This window comes from Vidua macroura, chromosome 1, assembly GCF_024509145.1.
Source record: "Vidua macroura isolate BioBank_ID:100142 chromosome 1, ASM2450914v1, whole genome shotgun sequence".
In the NCBI taxonomy this organism is placed as follows: Eukaryota; Metazoa; Chordata; class Aves; order Passeriformes; family Viduidae; genus Vidua; species Vidua macroura.
The window spans coordinates 127,129,024-127,149,840 of NC_071571.1; positions in this window are offsets into that span (position 1 = coordinate 127,129,024).

Here is a 20,817-nt window from a genome sequence, read left to right on the forward strand (position 1 = left end):
AGATCATCTGTCTAATGTCAACACAACACCATCATAATCACCCCTGCATCCCCAAGTGCCACATCCAAGTGCCTCTTGAACACTTTCAGAGATGAGGCCCCACCACCTCCCTGGGCAGCTAATTGCAACACCTGACCACTCTTCCAGTGATTTTTTTTTTTCCTTAATATCTAATCTGAACCTCCCCTAGTGCACTTTAAGGCCATTTCCTCTTTTGATACAGCAGAACAGACTGACCCCTATCTCATGGCAATCTCCTTTCAGGTGGTTGTAGAGAGTGATGAGGTGCCACCCTGAGTCTCCTCTTCTTCAGACTAAACAACCCCAGTCACCTCAGTTACTCCTTATAGGACCCTTCACCAACTCTGTTGCCCTCCTCTGGCCATGCTCCAGCACTTCAATGTCCTTTTGGAAGTGAGGGGCCCAGAACTGGACATAGCACTTGAGATGTGGTCTCACCAGTGTCAAGTGTAGCAGGACAATCACTTCCCTAGTCCTGCTGCCACTATTTTTGACACAGGCCAAGATGCCATTGGCCTTCTTGGCCAGCTGGGTACATGCTGGCTCATGTTCAGCTGCTGTTGACCAGCACTCCCAGCTCCCTTTCTGCTGAGCAGCCTTCCAGCTACTCTTCCCCCTCCCTGTAACAGTGCAGGGAGTTGTTGTGGCATTTTGCCTTATTGGACCTCATGCAATTGTCCTCAGCACATTGATCCAGTCTGTAAAAATCTCTCTGTAGGGCCTTCCTGCCTCCAGCAGATCAACACTCCTACCGAACTTATCGTTGGCTTACACGAGCACATGTGCTACCAGCTCAGGTTTTTCAGCCTATCCACAAATCCAAGTAGGGCAAAGACTTTCTCTGCATCTACTGATGGAGATGTGCCTCAGCTGCACACAACACAGCTGGACAGGATGATCTCCAGAGGTTCCTTCCTACCACAGAAATTCTGTGATGCTGTGATTCCATGTTATCATAAAGTGATGTACATAAAGTCTACATTAATAAAATGCTGAAGATGCATAAGGAGAGTGCCAGAATCAGCATGTAACACCCATGTTATCTATATTCTCCATCACAAGACTCTCTTGTCTATATTTAAAATATTCTCATCATGATCACTTATTGAAGCAGGAACCTTTTATCCAAGTAGAGGTCTGCAGTTGCTGAAGTCATGCTCAGCTTGCTTCCTCTCATCCTATTCAGGATGAACGTACATTCATAGCCACTGAGCACTTAGTTCACACAAAGAGGAACAGTTTCAGCTGGAAAGAATAAGAAAGGACTATCTCAGAAAATTCTGCAGCCCTGTATCAGAGAGTTTGTAGTTGTAGACTCAAGGTCTCTGAGGTGGTAAGGGGAGCTGGTCCTGTCTATTCCATCTCTGAACTGTCTGTGCTACGTAATGAGCTGCTGGGTAGAGCTACAAGAAGGGTGGAATTGGTTAAGCGCTGATCCCAGCTGTTCCCACAGAAGAAAAATACTCCTGAGATCCACTGTCAGATGAATCCCATGAAGACAGGCCATGCATTGCTTCAGGGAAGGAAACAGCAAATGGTGGTGACTGAAGAGCACTGGAGATTGATAAACAAAGGGAAGACCCAGAGGGAGAGACCAGCAAGATATTGCCTGTGGCAGCAGCTCTCTGGCCACAGAGAGCAATGCACAACTTTCCCAGGCATCATCCTAGGGAAGGCTGTGAGAAGATCAGAGGAAAGAATGAGAAACAATTCTTATCTTCACTTGATGCACCTGTTGTTGTGAACATGTGGAATGTGGATTTGTTTACCACAGGGTGGCTTCTTAATTGGCCAGTGGTAATGGTGTTTAGATTCAAGGACCAGTTGGGTCCACCTGTATCATGGCTGTCGCAAGGACAATGGGCTTCTTAATAAGTATAGTATAATAAAGTGATTGATCAGCCTTCTGAGAAGCATGGAGTCAATGGGGCCTGTGGTAACAATTGCCAAGGAACCAGTGTTTTGCCCAAGGAGCACAATACAGAAGTGCATTAGGAAGGACAGTAGAGCTGTTGAAAGGCAGAGTGACAGGCTATCCTGTTGCCAAAATGCCACTGGATGAAAACCTAGGTTCCAAACAAGCATATCTAAATACATACATGAAATAATCATACCAAGTATAAGGTGGGGAGAGCTCCTGTGTGCATACAGGTGGGCTTGAGCTGTGTGACCAGGGCACACAGAGTTATTAAGTCTATGGCAATTTAGCCCAGATCCAGACTGAGCATTTTTTTTGCTTTCTAAACCAAAGCAGTATGGGCAGGACAGCAGCTGAGGGCAGGCTCCAAGGACTGTGAGATTGAACCCTATATACAAGACAGCTACAAGTTTTCCAGATACAGTTTTCCAAGATACAAGTTTTGCAGTGGTTGTAGTCTTCATGGCTTAGAGAAAAACTGAGACATCACGAGTCCTACTGGAGTCAATGGCAATACCACACACTCAAGTCCTCAGGAAGCCTTCCTTAGGATCTCAAAACAGAGACACCAAGGAAGCAATTTAGATGCCTAAACACAGATGTCTGGTGCCATTTTAGATTCTCCTTTAGATTCTCCACGAAGAAATAAGGCTCACATAGTCCTGACCATACCTGCCACTTCCAGGAGGATGTTTCAGTTACTCCAGACTTACTCAGAGTCTCAAAACTTCAGTTTTGAGAAGGATGTAAGTTTTGGAACCATTTCAATATTTATAGATATTTATGTTGCTGAATGAGAGTTCCAATTTTAACTGTGATGTTTTGATAGGATAACTGGGGGAGATGCCAGTAAAAAAGGGCCAAGGTAGGCGAAGGAATGTTTTGAATACATTTTCAAACTAGAAACTGTAGCTGCGTAATTCAGATTCATGTCAACAACAGTGTCCAAAAATCTGCTCATATAACAGAGAATTTCTTGTGGGAATTCATGGAAAACTAGAAACCAGGTTGGACAAAGCTTACAAAAAAGTAAGTTGGCAGCAAAAATCAATCAAAGTTATTGGTAAATCCTATAATAGTTAAGTAGGAACTGAAACCCCAATCCCACTGAACAAAAAAAATTAGATGTCATATGTGCTAATTTATCCTTCTATCACTTGTGAAAGAACACCAGACTGTGGCACCTATCATTGCCATTAGATGAACTATACCTCAGTCACACCTAGCCTCAATTATTGCCACAGTGCAAGCTGCAGCAGGTGATTTCATAATATACCCCAGCCTAGCTGTCCCTTACTGCTGGGCTCCCAATTAAAAGAAAACTACTGAAAGCCCATTTTCTCAGTTTAGCACTGTAGGAAGTTGAAAAATAAGAATAATTTCTCACCATGAACTGTGAAATGATCATAAAAGTGCTGTAGACTTCATTTTTTTCCCCCTTTGAATTACAGGTTCACCTCTGGTTCAGAGTTAGAGACACTTAGCTCAGTAGTTACACCAAAGCAGCCCTGCAACCCAGCTGCAAACCTGGCTGAAAAGTACTCAGCCCTAGCCAACACAGTCATTTTCAGGGATGGGAGGGCTGAATCCTAGGGGTAATTCCTACCACGAGGGCTGTGGCATCCTTACAAACATTTCTTTGTCTTTCTGTTTTAATAGCAGCAAAATAATGTAAAGGAGATAAATATGGTTTTATACGAACTTGTGCATGAAATCTAATGAGTTTCTTTTTTAATATATAGAGATCTTGTGCATTCTTTCTGTTGTGAAGTAATACTCTGTGTCTTTCTCTGGCTGTCACAGGGACATCCATATGGAAGAGCATGAAAAGAAGCAGGTAGGAGAAAGGTACAAGGTTTTCTGTAGGATACTGGCCTTTTTTTTTTTTTCAAAAGACTTACCTATTCTTCTATTAGTGCTACATTGATAATTATTGATCAGTAGTGTTCTTGTTTTGTATATTGCCTTGTCAAACTTTTGCTGCATGGTATATTCATGCTTATACACTCATACATCTACTGCAAAAGTTTCTTTTGAGACCATCATCAGCTAAAACAGCATTAGGGAGACCAGTTTTGAGAAGAATATAACAGATTTTAACCACATCCAGCTACATAATTTGAGTAAAAAAAGCATAAATACAAATGCAGAAATGCAGAGGCTTTGCATTTCTTTAAAAGCTATTCCTCAGCTCTCAGTTTCACAGAGTCCTTCTTGTCCAAAACTGAGGGTTAGAACTGCAGTATCTGAACTACTGGATTATAATTATAAAGTTGTTTGTTTGTTTCTTTGTGAGTTAGGTAACATAAAACCAAGAGCTGGAATAGTATTCAGAAAGGTATTAGCTGTTCTGTGGATAATGAAAACTCCAAGAATATTTAAGCAGCAAGAGTTCTCCTTTTAAGAAAGGCATAGACTTTTTTTTCTCAATTGCATAAACTAAACACTGACAGCTCAAAGGGAATGTAGAAACAGGTTATTCCATTAATATTTACCTGGGGATTTTGAACACCTCTCTCTGCACCCTTGAAGTGCAACATGATCCAAGACTGTATAATAGGACTTGATAGAGGCAAGTTGAAGCTTAAAAGACATGAAGGAGAGATAGACATGTTACAACTGTATATTTTTAGTGTTACTGAGCAAAATTGTTCTGTAATGACTCCCTCGCAGCATAAGCAGAGAATGCTATTGTGTTTCAGCTTACATTGAACTTTCTATGCTTCCGAGAAATACAAATACACTGCTGGTAACTCAGGAGGTGAAACTACACCAGCATTTCCTGCTTCTTTGGAAAACAAAAAGGCACAAGAATATCTCATATGCTCAGGCTTAGCTAAAAGACTGTTGCCCAGCCCACAGCACTGCAGTCTAGTTTCTTACATTTACAATTAATCTAGTGATAATTCCTAGCTGTTCTGTATATTGCTATTAGAATGGGCACACCGGAGGCTTCTGGCCTGCTGTGATTAGGAATAATATGATACAGCTCTTATTATCAGCATGAAAATTAGAGTTTTCTGGTTGAAACTGCATAGGTTTGCACTCAGTTTTGTAGTGATTTGTCCTATTTTTATGTATAAAGAATGCACTAAATCGTAAGTGGTATTACTGTACTTACTCTGAACTAAAAGTTACTTTTCTGAGAAGTTTCAAAAGAAGGTGTTAATCATTTCATTTGTTTCATTTATCTAGTGATGAAACTAAAGGAAAGGCAATGTATCAGACCTTTGCTCTGTTCCCAATTATCTGCCCATTGTCAAGTTCTGCATTCAGAAGCCCTGGCAAAGGAAGGGAACCCAAGAAATTCCAGCTAGATTTCTTCTCTGTGTTGTTTAGTGTTGGGTTGAGGACTGTATGTCACCAATTCAATACAAGTGAAGGGTTTTGTCCAAAGGAAGTCTTTAAACTTATATTATTCTTAAGAGAAACCTGTTGAACCACAACACTCAGGCTACATGATATCTTTGTTTAAGGCAGTTCACTTAATCTGGTGACCATCACTTAGTGAGGAGTACAGGAAGGGATAAGACTTACAGCTAGAACTATTAGTGTCAAGTTTCAATCCTCTAGGGGTTTTATTAGGGTAAAATAAAACTCATAAGCTCAAACTAGATCTGATACCTGCAAGTGAGAGGATGTTCCCCAGCTGAGGACTATCCCAGGCAGCAGCAGTGTTGTCCAGTGCTTTGCATCCACCACATTTGATCTTGAGGAGTGTGTTAAATTAACTGACTGAGTTAATGGAAAGAATCTTCTCAGTTTAAGAGAGGATAAGCACGACATTTTTTGGGGTTTTTGCAAGGTCAGACTTCCAGCTTGCTCCCAGTTCAAGTACACAGTCACAACAGATGACACATAGAAAGCAGAAATGCGAGGCCAGGAAAGTGAGAAACAGAAAAGATCCTTTGGAATTTTTCTGATCCAGCATCAGGTGAAGATAATCTGCCAGAGCTTTTTATTTCCTTTCAAGCTTAATTCAAATAAGTTACTTCAATCAGATGCAAACAACTATTCAGTAATTAGAAGTGCAAAACAGCATGGACCAGAGGTTAAGTTATCAGGTTTTCCTGGGTTTACTACTAAGATGATGCCACCAGGGAGCCAACAGCCAAGCAATTTTTTTTAATTGTGTTCATATGCTTTATTTGCAATTTCAATTACATGCTTTGTATATACATCCCTTCTGTTTAGTGTTGATAGGGCTGTATTTTCATACTTAAATGTGAAAGTTTTGCCACAGTATTGACTGTTTACAAAATTTTAACGTTCAAAAAAACGTACATAAAAATATATTAGAGACCTTTTGGATAACTTCTGATTATAACACCTTGCAAACCATTCATGGAGATATACCTAATTTTTAAAACTGAATCTTCCCAGGTCCTGTCCTTTCTTGCTATTTGTAATTCAGTATACTAAAATCTAATACTTCCATAAACAAAGCATCACTCAAAGGAAGGAAATCACGCACATCTTCCAACTTCAAGCTCAGATTTTTAGAGAAGCCAATAAAAGTTTGATTCTTCCTGACATATTGGAGCAAATGAGCATCTAATTCTTTTAGCTCCCTTTAGAAACATATTATGTCTGAGGTAGGTATGGGCTACTCTTAAAAAAAAAAAATCAAACTTTCAGATACCTATTTACTTATTAAAATGAGTTCAATCTCTTCTCCATTTAATAAACAAACAATAAAAAAATCTGATGCAATCATCACCATTGCCTTAATGTATTGAAGGCATTTCTGAGGACTGAATGTTGTTTATGAACAGCTTGATTTTTCAATAAACAACTTCATTTTCTCTCACTCTTTTTAATTCTTCTTGATTTTGCATATTTTCCATTATGGTAAAATTGACAGTCTTTGAATACACCAGATATAAACACACTATTAAATGTGTGTTCATTTCATAAAATATTCATTTTATTTGGAAAGAAATCACCAAAATATCTGTTGAGTTTATAACTGGGAAAGCAGAAAAATTATTTCTTTCCAATATAAAAAGTCTTTTTTATCTAAGCAAAGACTTATAGCAAGTGGAAATTCAATATCATGCCTTTGAAAATTTCAGTCTGTTTAAACCAAAGTGAAGCAATTTGAAAGGAGGCATTAAATAGTGAGAAGTAGTTATGTGTAATAATTTTCTAAAATATTTGGATTTCTCCTTTCAGTCTCAGTCACTTTCCTATGTGCAGTATCCTTTCCACTTCATATCCAGTTTGCAATTTCAAGTCTGAAGCTGTCTTTGAAGTATGTAATTTATAGCAAAAAGCACAGGCACAATAGTACTTCTCTTTTTCCTCTGGTGCACGGAAGGAAAAAACACATTGAGACCCCTGACTGTGCACTTAGACAAGTATGGAAAAAGCGTTGCCTAAATCCCAGCACTGAAGGAGTGGTAAGATTATTTATTCAGTCATAGTGACAGTCATATTTGCAACTACTCTGCTTTTACTGCTGATATGCAGTCCTCAAGATACAACTAATTTATCTTAATAATATCATGTCAGTATACAATATCTTAACTAATCTTATCTGCATTATGATAGCTGTTTTGCTAGGAAAGGTGTTGACTTCACTTGGAAAAAGCAGGCAGCAAAGTCTGCTTCTCAAAAGTGCTATAAAGGAAAATATATTCCTTCTCCCTCTGTTCTCCACATAACATTGAATAGATTTGAAAATTGAGAGGTTGTGTTTTACCTCTAGGTAGGTTTTCTGTATTGCTATCTTCTGCTGCTTTCGAGGATCTGACAGCATCCGTACAACAAGCCTGATAATCCCAGAGGAGAATTTCTAAATTGATTACGTGGGGTTGGAGACAGAGACACGACACAACACCAGTGGGTCAAACAGCATGTTTTATTGTTTCTTTTATAGGGAGTTCAGAACTCCTGGGTCTAGACAGGTCATTGGTCTGCTCTTTTATGCCCCCCAGATCCTGGACCAGTGATATGCCTGCAGCTTAGGATGGAGGGTAATTGGTTGAGGTTCCTTTCTTTCGACCCAGAAGCTGGTTTTATGGAGCTGGCTCGGCAGCCGAATTAATTGCCCAGTACAAGCCAGCTTGTACTGTGATATAATGTGGCATCACTAAATGATTAAAATTATATTTAGAGAGAGCAGCAGCATTGCTGGGTTTTCTGAGAATTTATATATATAGATTACATGTAGGTCACATGTGGTGTTTCCCAGGGCTCAGTATTGGGGCAGCTCCTATTTAATGTATTTATCAATGATCTGGATGAGGGAATCAAGTGCCCCCTCAGGCATTTTGCAGATGACACCAAGTTGAGTGGGAGTGTTGATCTGCTGGAGGGCAGGAAGGTTCTGCAGAGGGATCTGGGCAGGCTGGATCAATGGGCCAAGGCCAGTTGTGTTAGGTTCAATAAAGCCAAATGCCAGGTCCTGTACTCGGATCACAACAACCCCAGGCAGTGCCACGTGCTGGGGCAGAGTGACTGGAAAGCTCCTCAGTGGAAAAGGACCTGAGAGTGCTGGTCAACAGCAGCTGAACATGAGCCAGCAAAGTAACCAGAAAGCCAATGGCATCCTGGCCTGTGACAGCAATAGTGTGGCAGCTGGACTAGGGCAGGGATCATTCCACTGTACTCATGCAGTCACAGAATCAATCAGGTTGTAAAAGACCTCTGAGACCATTGAGCTCAACCAATGACCAAAAACCACCATGTCAAATAGACCATGGCACTGAGTGCCACATCCAGTTTTTCCTTAAACACCTCCAGGGACAGTGACTCCACCACCATCCTGGGCAATCCATTCCAATGTATAATCACCCTTTCTGTGAAGTATTTTCTCCTAATGCCTAACCTAAATCTGCCCTGGAGTATCTGCCCATAAGACTATGTCCTCCTGTTCTTTTGCTGATTGCCTGGGAGATGAGACAAACCCCCACCTGACTACACCCTCCTTTCAGGGACTTGTACAGGGCAGTAAGATCTCCCTTCAGCCTTCTTTTCTCAGGCTAAACAACCCCAGCTCCTTCAGCAGCTCCTCACAGGACTTGTGCACCAGACCCTTCATCAGCCTTTCTCTGCACATGCTCTAGCGCCTTAGTGTCCCTCCTGAATAGAGGGGCTTAGAACTGGACACAGGAATTGAAGAGACACTGGAGATGTGAATGTGTCATTATTTTATACATAGATATGAACACAGATTGCAAGTAAAAATATCGGATTTGATTCCCTAGCCTGTACAATGCACATATGAATTGGTGGAACTGAAGACAACATTGTCTCTTCAGTTTGTAACACAAGGAAGCAAGGACAACGTAAATAGGTTTTTCTCCTTCCCTTCCTGTGTGCTTCTTCTTCTTGTTATCAGAATAATAAATAGCTGCTCTTTCCAGGGGCTTTTAAGTACTAATTCCACAAAGAAGGGTGAAATGAGTTTCCCAAGGAGAAAGTTGCATAAAGTCAAAGCTATGGTTCCAGGCAAAATAATACACTGAACTGCTACTTTGTGCACTATTATAATTATCTTCTCTTTCAGCATATGCATCTGAATCAAACCAAGAAATATTTTAACATTCTCTGAAGTCAGTGAATTGATATTTGCATTTGCTGCATATTTTTTGCAGATCTCTTTGTGACCCGCACGCTATCCAGTACCTAAAATGTGGTTATACTGCCTTCTGAACAATGAGAGAAGAAAATGTTATTGTTACACACATAATATTATAACCATGTTGGATGTATATTTATAACCTAATATTTGCTCTTCTGTGGCACTTTGCTGCTGTTTCTTCTTTCCTAGCATTTAGTGGTAAATTCAAATTATACAAAAGATATATATCTATCCTGATAACCAGGATGCTTTTTCATGCATTTTTCTCTGTATATACGAATGTGTTCTTGTTCTTCAGACCTGAGAAAGTATGAAAAGCTACAAAATGACCTTTACCAATTCATTTAAAGGAAAAAAAAAAAAAGGAGAAAGAAAAAATCAAACATAAGTGATAGACAAAATTCACACCACAGCAAAAGGAAGGAAAATCATGCCAGTAGTGATATATTTAACTTTTAATTTTTCAACTTTAGTGAAATGGGAAAATATGTCTAAGACCAAGAACTGCAAATGAGATTCAGTGTGCTTGTGTGATTTCAGGAATACGAAAACTGAATTAGACTATGCCAGTTATGCCAAATAATAGGGAGAGATGGTTTATTCACTGGTTTTCTCTCTGGATCTAGATCAAATATAAGCAACTTTACAACTGCACCATCTGAAATAGCATCTGAAAATACAGAATATTCTTTGTTTCCTAAGGGTTGTCTTGGAGGTGACACAAACTTGAAATATTTCTTATCAGTCTGTGCATGAGAACATCTGGAAAGTGGAGATGGTTTTCTCAAGGGAGAGATGCCTGCAGCTCTTCTATTCTTTAGAGTTTGAAACTGTTTATTTTGAGGTTTTAATGAAGTTTCACTGTAATATTTTGACCAATGAATACACTGCAAAATGTTCCTGTTAGCCAAAATCAGCTTAGCAGCTTCAGTATCTAAAAAGTTACCAGACTGCTTTTTAATGAGTTACACAGCTCACCTGTGAACCAGTCCTCAGACATGTAGATCAATTAATTGTACCGGTATAAACTCCTTTGCTATACATTTGTACAGATCTTTAAGGTTCAGTGGCCTTGCTTCAATTACCAAGAGAACAAGAATGGGTTGGTTTTTTTACTTATTAGGCATTCACCAGAGGCCATAGGAGAGGTTGCTTCTCAGATTAAAACAGATAAATAAAGGAGCTTCTCAGTCAGGTGGCTGAGTGAATGAATTGATCTTGAGTTTCCAGTCAGACAGAAACTTTAGCGTCTCTTTTCTACTGCAGTGTTATTCCTTCATAGAGTACAAAAGTTGAACTTCAACCACAAAAATCAAAAGATTGAGACTGATTGTTGTCTCTGCTACCAGGATTTTGACCAGCCTTGAAAAGAAAGAAAAATACTCCTAGAGCTTAGCTGATTAAATTAAATGTGTGAATCTGGTTTTATGCTAGAGAAAGTGATTTTTTTCTTTCATTATTTATCAGTCCATTTTAAGTGAATTTTTTCAAGAGTGTTACATCAGCTGGTATACTCTATGCAGGTGGAGCAAAGAGTTCAAAACCAAGCAATGCTGAATCCTCACTGATGGCTGCAAAGGTGGATCTGCAAATACAGGTCATTGTACTAAGGTTCACCAGAAGCCTGTTTATTTAGCATCTAGTTTCTAAGTGATCAACCCTGGAGATTCCAGAAAAGCTGCTTGTGCCTTCAACTTCTCCTTTTGCCCAGGCAGAGGTATCACTGCTGAGCAAGCTACCCGTACAGGTGTGACAAGATCTTTGAATAGTCCTTGACACAGAAAACTATTCTTAAGGATCTATAGAACATCTGGACCTGGGGAATCTGGAGCATTACAACTGAGGATCAATTGTTAGGCTTTGTAAAAGTTTTATAGTGACCATAGGTAAAAAGTGGACAATCATTTATATTCAGTGATGTACCTGAAATTGGCCAGTTTCTGACAATGCCACACCCTGCTGAGAAATATGTCTAGGAATATTTTCATGTTGCTTTAAGAAGCTGCAAATAGTGAAGCACTTTAAGCTAGGAGGAGCTATAGAAAGTGTCTTTCTCTTGCAAAACCATGCCATATCAGAATATAAAGCAATCAGACCTTTTCAATGTAGTAATAGTCTCCTACTATGTATAAGATTTTGAAAAATTACATAATAATGAAGATAAAACCCAAAATGTGAATAGCAATAGAAAGATAGGTATTTATTTGTATTTCAAAACTAGCTATCTTGTTGAACAATTACTACCTCTTGACCTTCACAAGACACTAACATTCATCTAAACACAGTATTTGCTTGTACTGCATTTTGCTTCTTTCAAAATAATGAATCTCTCTTACTAAAATCTTTGGCTTAACAGGAAGGTATTCCTATCAGATAGAGGAATATACAGGACACGCTGAAGTACAGGTACTAATTTACTTATTTTTAAATATTTGTTCATAGAAGTTGATTTTCTCTAAGACAGATTAATTATATATCCTTAAAAAGAATCTTAAGACCCATGAACCCCAAATTTCTTTGTGTGAGGGATACAGCATAGAATGAAAATTATTTCACTTTGCTGCAATTTATGACTTGAATGAGACAAAAAAAAAAAAGCAAAGAGGATGTGGGTGGTGGATAAGAATAGATTACTGGGGTTTGATACATTTTGGAAGTGAAATCTGATTGATTTTCATCATTTTCTTTTGTCTCAGTATACGCCCAGATAATTTCCGAGAGTTCATCTTTCCTTTGAAAGAAGAGCCAAGGGCTGGGTTGGCAGAGATGTTGTAGCACTGGCACAGTTGGTGAAATACAACAGTGGTGCCACCTTGGGCAGTTGTCGCCTTCTGATGAGAAGGCGGGCGACCTGGTTCAAGACACAGCACGGCAACCCGGCCTCCCCCAGGTCACTCGGGCCACAGACATGCACAGACACCAATGTGGTGGATGGTCAAATGGCATTTATTATCTTATCTCATGGGGTTAAATAGTCAAGGGGGCTTCACTACGTCAGAAGGGGATGGTGGGTCTGGCTAGGGTTAGTAAGGAGTGGAAAACTACTGAGTTTAGGAGGGGCTGCATGCTTTAGGGGTAATTGATTAACTATAGCAGGAAGAAGGGGGGAAGGGTCTAGCTTTCCGTCACATCCCGAGATCTTCCGTTCGCCTGTCCCTATCTACCACAGCAGTTTACACTCTGTTGTGTTCTACAATACAGTCTTCAGCCTGCAAAATGTGTATGCAGATCTCATGCCGAGATCTCATGCCATTTTAGAAATCACTTGCATCAGCATCAGAATTGCACTATGCAACGCAGTGCAGAAAAATGCTTCCAAATTTGCCTGGCATGTTGGTGGCCCTGACACATATTTTAAACAACTAGAATTGTAGAATCACAGAATATGCTGAGTGGGAAGCAACCTATCAGGATCACCAACTCCAACTTCTGGCCCTGCAGAGGACACCCCCAAAATGAAATCACCCCCAAAATCAAATGTACCATGTGCCTGAGAGCATGCTCCAAATACTTCTTGAACTCTGTCAGGCTTGATGCTGTAAGCTCTTTCCTGGGGAGCCTTTCCAGCCCAACCACCCTCTGGGTGAAAAAACTTTTCCTGATATCCAGCATGAACTTCTCAACTCAGCTTCATGCCGTTTCCTTGAGATCTGTCACTGGTCACAAGTGTGAAGAGATCAGTGTCTGCCCCTCCTTTTTCCCTCATAAGGAAGAGGCAGACTGCAGTGGGGTCTCCCCTCACTCTCCTCCAGGCTGAATGGACCAAGTGACCTCAGATGCTCCTCATATGGCTTCCCCTCCAGTCCCTTCATCCTCACAGTCCTCCTTGGACAACCCCTAATAGTTTAATATCTTTCTTATATTGTGGTGCCCAAAACTGCACACAGGACTCAAGATGAGACCACCCCAGTGCAGAGCAGAGCAGGACAATTCCCTCCCTTGACTGGCTTAATGCTGTGCCTGATGCATCCCAGGACCCAGCTGGCCTTCAAATAGGAAGACATTTTCTCTAGAAATTCATTTTGATCTATGGCATTGCTTCAGAGAGATTTTTGTTGCACTTATTTTTAGTCTTGGCTTTGAGCCAGACCCTTAGATATATTGGTTCTTCTATTGCTTTACACTATCCCTACAGATCTCACAGGAAGAAAGAGACAGTGATTGAAGATAAACCTCTACTATAACACTGATATTTTACTTTGTCTTTGAGGGATTTGAGTGGAGTGCCAAATCACACTACAGATACACTTTGAAAAAATGAAAAATGTTTATATCAGTCTGAAATAAAGGGGTTGCTTTTCTTTAACTCATGATCTTTTGGGGATAGAGTCTGAGTCCCAGAGACAGTGAAGGGAAGGAATTGTTCTGACCTTGGCAAGGTTAATCATATGTGTTTGTTCTCCACCACCACCAAATTGCTATCTACACAGGTTTGTAGAATCTAAATTTCATTTCTTATTACCCACCTGAGAAAGGAAAGAATATAGCAAAAGTAGCGGTTGATTTGCTGCTGCATGGCAACATATCCATTCCTGGAAAGGTATATTTGAAGCACAATGTTGACCCTAGTCCAAATTCTTTTCCTATAATGATATAATTTGGTGCTGTATAACATTATACCCATCTTTTTCTAAATTAAATAAAGTATAAAATAAATAGAGTAAAATTACAAATAAAATTCAACCATAATGCTTGATCTTGCAAAAGCAGTTATTTGATTGATGAATAGTTGCCTAAAATTTATTTTTAACACACTGATATATACCAAAATTGCAAATGTTCTCTGAGTTAGAGAACTTCCATTTCCCTGAAGTCTGTGTCTTTAACTGTACATATGACTCCAGGAACTTTACAACAAATAATTTTAAAAGCCCATTGCTACTTCTTTTCTAGTAAGTATAATCAACATGTTGTTGTTACTGACCTAATTATACTGCAGAGCCTGCTTTTATAAAGGGAATATTTGAGCAATTTATATGTTTTCCTCTGTAGTCAACATCATTATCTGAAGGACTGACTGAATTTACTGTTGTAGGCTACAGACATAGCCATAATTCACATCTGCAAGAATAAAGAGCTATTGTTATAAAACCAAATAAGGTCTTTTTGAAGTAAAGTTATTTTGTTCCCCAGGAACATTTAAAAGGTAAAATATTTTTCTCAGTCTGAAAGATAAATTTAAAGCCAGTCTTCAAGATGTATAAAACTGCATAAACCAAACAGAACAATCATAGCCAGACAACTTATTTTACAATTAATATTAGCTAATGCTCTCCAGTGTACCTGGTTATATCAATGGACATTTCTTAGAACCCACTATCTTCTATTATATTACAGAAAACCGCATTGTCAGTTTCATCCAACAGACTCCAAGGCATTAGCAGTAAGATAGTTTCAAGTGCTATTAGACATGGATGTCCTTGATGAAAATACTGTCTCTATACAAAAAAGACAATGGAATCTATACATTTAGTCAGATACCAAACCTATGTGGCAGAAGGTTTTAGAAAACATAAGTGTAAGCTGTTCTGCTAGTCCATGCAAAGTTACACTACCAATTTTTTGCCTTTCTATTGTGGTGATCACAGACCCTTAGAAATACTGGAGGGAGGGGCCTCTGAAAGTTGTCTAGTACATTATCCTGCTCTATCCACAACTACATCGGACGAACTATAGCCATAGCTGTGAGACAGAGTGAAAATTTAACAGGGTAGAAACCCATTTGGATTTAGGTGAAATATGCCACTTTAAGCTTGCTAACATAAATAAAATATGCTGTTTGGTCTGGTAACTGCAGCACTAGCAAAACTGCCCCAGCTGAGGAGAAAGAATGTGAATTCCAAACTGAAGAGATAAGAGATAAGAAAGTCTCCTTGGACCTTGAAACAGACAGTGCAGTGACCCAGGAGTTCTTTTTGTACTTTCTCACAAAAACTGAGTACAAGTGTAACTAGCTGTAAGTGTAATGTGAAATCAGCAGAATGAATATGCATGAACCTATTGTGAAATTATATGCATATGTAAATTAATAAGAGTAATAAGAAAGGATCGGGAGTTCTCAGGGGCATGCATGTCCTTTGAAGAGGAAAGATCGTTCACATGCATCCAGTGCTGAAATAAACATACTGTCCCTACATATTTTATTGGAATTGTGAGGTTTTGATTTTTTTGTCTGTGTTTCAGCTGAGCCTCCAAAGCAACCAGGAACAGGTGTTTCTATATGCTGTGTATCTCTGGTTAGCTGGACCTATAATCAACATAAAAGATACACAAAATACCTGTGGGCACTGACAGAGCTGACAATGCCGCTGTTAGCAATATTGCTCTCGCTGTCTCTTTCCAGTTTCTCAACATCCCATTTCGGCAGAAAACACTAGACTGCTATATGAGTTGAAAATTTGTCATTTATCCAGCCTGGACTCCATTGAGTTTACAGTGAGAATGTTGCAATTCTCCACCTCCTCCTTGCCTATCTCAAAGAAGGATGCAGTGTTGGCTTTTTTCCAGTCAGCAGGGACCTCCTCTGATTAACATGAATTTTCTTATATTAGTCTCACCATCATTTCAGCAAACTCCTTCAGTATACCTCCAGATGTACCCCATTCAGTCCCACAGATCTGAAGACACTCAGCTGCTCTAAATAGTCCCCTGAAGCTTTTGCTCCTCAAAAGTTATCTACTTCTCTCTTTCCTAACCACGCTGATAGAAGCAGTGGTCCCAGAAAAGGGCTTTGTCTGTAAGAACTGACACAAAAGAATACCTTGAATATATCAGCTTCCTGATTTGCTCAGTGCTATGATGCCCTCCCTCCAGATGTATGAAAGCCCCCCATGAGGATAAGAAATAGCTACTTAAGGCCCATATCATCCTTCTCTGCCCAGGCACACTGTTACTGACCTCCACCACACTACATCCAAATATGTCCCGTCTCACTTTGTTTCTTCCTGTAGTTTTTCAACATTCAAAGGTCTCCTCAACAGAAGTTGCAATTATTCCTCCCTTTTCTGCCCTCATTTCTATGCTGAATATCCTATTTCATCCATGCCAGTGCTCCTTTTTTCATGCCACCTCTTCCACTTGCACTTCTCTCTTTGTAGCACTGATCCTAACTGTGAAAGCTGAGATAGCTGACATAGTATCCTTCCCCAACAGGACTTGTTTCTCCTCTGCTGCCAGGGCACTGGAGTATATTTAAGATTAAATAGCTGCAGGCTGAAATGGAGCCCTCCTCCCACTGCCAGAAGTCACAGATTTGCACCCTGCTGGATGGATGCCCTCTTGCTGCTCCACCATTGCCTTCCCACCCTCAGGGTGTCTGCTACCCAACAGAGTCCCTTGAAGTGGGCAGAGTCTGAAGGCTCTATCAATGCCTCATCTGTCATTCCTCACAGGAGGCCTGTTCATTTCTTGGCTAGTACTGTTCTGCTTGTTTTAATTCACAGAAGGAAAGCATGAAGTAACTGAGTTCTTTTTATGTTCTCATTTTATTTTTGTCTGGACTGCAGCCCCCAGGAACACGTATGTGCCGTGTGAATAGAACACCTGGCTTGTGCAGATGGGAAGTCAGACTAGCTGACTTACCTGCGTACCTAAATTCTGTGGTCTACCATAATTTCTCCTTCTCTTTAATTATTTGTGAAACAGAATGCTTTTCCAGCTGTGAAGGACACAGAAGAAGGAGATGTGTAGAAATAAATGCAGTTGAAATTCTGCAGTGTAAGTCTAACCTCGCAGAGAAAGAGAGAGCATCAATTGTGTAGGACCTGATTTTTGGAAGTGAAATGCCATCCAACTGTGCCTGCAGAGAGGAGAAAAGCTAATGAGCTGATGTCCTACTGTGAGGGTCTGTGCTGGGCATCTCTGAAATCTAGCACGGTAGAAGAGATTTTTTTTTTTGCTATTTTGGAGTGAATAACACATCACAGTCCATGTTTCTAATTTTTAATATTTTTCAGTGGAGAAACTAAACTGTGTGTATTTGCCACTGTGAAAAATCTTCAGGTCTAGCAGAAATACATCTTGTGACAAACTGACGCTTCTTCCTCAAAGGCAGCAAAACAGACATGTATTTTTAGGAACAGAGGCACCCTTAAGTAAACACTTCAGTGTTCCAAGACAACCTCAGAAACCTTCAGGGCAGTTGTCTCTGGAATAAACTCCTCATGGAGACAGTCCACCTGAAGTCTCACCTGCCAGTGGCTGGTTCATGCTTTTAAATGCAATTTCTCTGTTGCAATTCTCTAATCTTTTGTGAGCTCCTGCTAAGCTTCACAATAATACAAGTTATTGGAATTAACAATTACTACACAATAACTTAAATTATTAAGGTGAAGTTATTGCAGTCCATTATTTTCTTCTATGTAGACTAAACACCTCAAGCATTTTAATTTTTCTTCTGAGACAAAATAAAGATCAGCAGCATATGTCCATTCACAGAGATGTCTTCTTCCTGTCTGTTTTAAATGTTAGAGGTATTTGTGATACTGAAAACGTAAGGAATAAATAATGTTAGTTTCCTTCTTGGACAGTATGACAGGTTGATAGACACTCTTGAATTTCATGGTGTTGTAGCTGTGATTCAAACAGTAGGTCGGTAAAATTTACTGTTGTTCTTTAATACATGTATATAGACCCAAAAGCAGGGAATGCAACCAGACTATTCCCCAGATACAGACTGACCTGGAATCACTGGGATCATGATGTTTGTGGATTTACATCAGTTGAAGTTAGAGACCATAATATTTACACTGTGTGTAAACAAAAGTTTTATGGCTTAGGTTTTTGCATATCCTGACATTAAATAGTCTGCTTTATCAAGAAATTAAGGTCCTGATTCACAAAGCACTCTTTTCAAATGACACTGACTCCCACATTTAACTAAAATAAGACACAGCAATACAGCCTTCCTGCATAGTACACTTTAAAGGAAAAAAACTCTCTATTATAATTCTTCTTCCTCTAAATCCTCCACAGTGTGAACTGTGGCTGAGAGATTTAAAATAGGATTATATCAGACTTTACCTAGCAGGACTTCCAATTAGTTTTTAAGGCAATACTCGTATTTCTACTATACCAAGAGAAGCAGCAAAATTTATGGGTCATTAGGCCAGTAAAGCTGAGAGGAAATTAGGTGAAGTTACTTTAGACAAGACATGAATGCACCTATTTTTCTCATATTTTTATGTTCTGGGTTTATACTATATGCCACTGCCTCCATAATTCTGAAAATGACTACTTTTTTATAATTTTATCTTTTTCCAGCTCTAAATCTCTAACACGGCTTGAAGAGAAGGATTGTTACAGGAGAGATAACAAATAAATGACTATTGCATTACCTGTGTTCTCTTATCTTGGGATTTACTTGAGGACCTATGAAAGCTACTATTACTTTTTAGGGAAAAGTATAACACATGCTCTGAAAATAGTTTTATGTCTATTAACATAAAGTAATCCCATTTTCTTCAGTATAATATGAAGATAGAAATCCTAACATCAGTTTTGACAGAAAATATTGCACTAGCTTGGTTTATTTGAAGTAGATTAGAAAGATTGATTAGACAGGTAAAGATTCCTAATTATACATTATTCTGCTTAATATATAAATATTAATTAATTATATGTATTCTATATTAAATGCCCCTGTGCTCCAGACCAATGGCCCACAACCCCAAAACACACTTCTCCTGGGCCCAACTCTAAGGTCAGCACTATTATCCTTTGTAGTCACTTTGGCATCAAGGATGTCAGGCTGAATATGTATACATATGCTTGCATATGTATGCAAGAACTTTGCAAAACTTAGTAATCTCTCTTCCAGTTTTCACATCTTGCACTTAATAAGAAATTTCATAAGACACTTTCTGATAAGGTTCATGAACATTCACAAACCTTCATGAGTAAATCAGAGCAAAATAGCTACTAAAAAAATTAGATTTCAAATGCTTATTTAACCTTTCCAAATTTTGCTTCTTTTGGTCTTTGAAACATCAAAATCGTATAACTTCTTCTTTTTCAAGTCTTGCATTCAAAACAATAATATTTAAGTGTCTTTCTCTCTTTTTTGTGCAATTATCTTGATCCCTTTAGTGTCAATATTGCTACCTTTATCTTTTATCTCAGCAAGAGTTGTCACCAGATTTGTAAAGGAATTTCACTTCCAACTCATGGATCATGGCATGAATAATATGAAACACAGCAGACACAAGGCTGACAATTGAAACCTCTGATAATTATTCCAATTACTGAAGAGAGTGAACAAAAAAAAACCATCACTTCACTATGATTAGCTATAATTTTGTTGAAATTATATGCATTATAATGACACTTTCAATATAGTGTATGCATCAGAAGAATTCAGAAGAATTCATTTCCTGAGAATCTGTCCCATAATTTACCAGGACTGCATGCATTTCTGCATAAAAGAGCTAAGAGTTTAATTTTAAAACATGCTCTGTATGTGAATACTGAGTGTGTTACCATTTTCATAAAGTGCTTTACTAGATATTACTAAGAAGACCAGATGGCTTCCAGGCAAAAGTCAATTTGATACTACTGCAGCAAGTCTATGAGTAATTTAACTCATCTACAAGTAGTTTTACTCACAGAATCATAATTTCTCTAGAAAATGCCCTAAAAGGGAGAGTGTTAAGCCAGGCTACAACACACACTCTTTAGTTTGCCTACATTTCCCAACGTGCAAGAAACTGAAAAACATACAGGAAATCCAAGATCCATCTCTCTTGCCAGCACAAGCAGGAAAGAGTTAGTGAAGTTAGATACTACAGGCCAAAATACAGCTTTCAAAAATGCAATCTGGTGAAGAGGAGAACCCTTGCTTATTCCCTTGCAAATCACAGCCATTGTCTGAAACCTTCATGCTTCTGCCATCCTTTGAGCTCTCTCCCTCCAGTTTTTCATGAATCAGAGAAAAAGTTATTTTTCTCAGTTACCCCCTTTAGCCTCTCAGAGCATGGTTTAAATAACCATTTATTTTGGAAACATGATCAGCATGCCAGAAAAAGGTGTCCAGCTGCATCCAGGGGCATTATGTCACACAGTAACACTCATGGAGTCTTATTTTCAGCAATGCTTCAGGGAGGGTGCAAATGAAACTTAGCTACAACTTACACTCTTCAATCAAACATCCATAACTGAGCTTCTGGTTCATTTTGGGAGTTTTTAATATGCTGTTTGACACAGTTCTTCAGTGAATGACCTAAAATATCAGGCATAAGTTCTATTCTGGGAGTAGCTGTTGTGTCTGACTGGCTGCTCACTCATTACAAGTCAT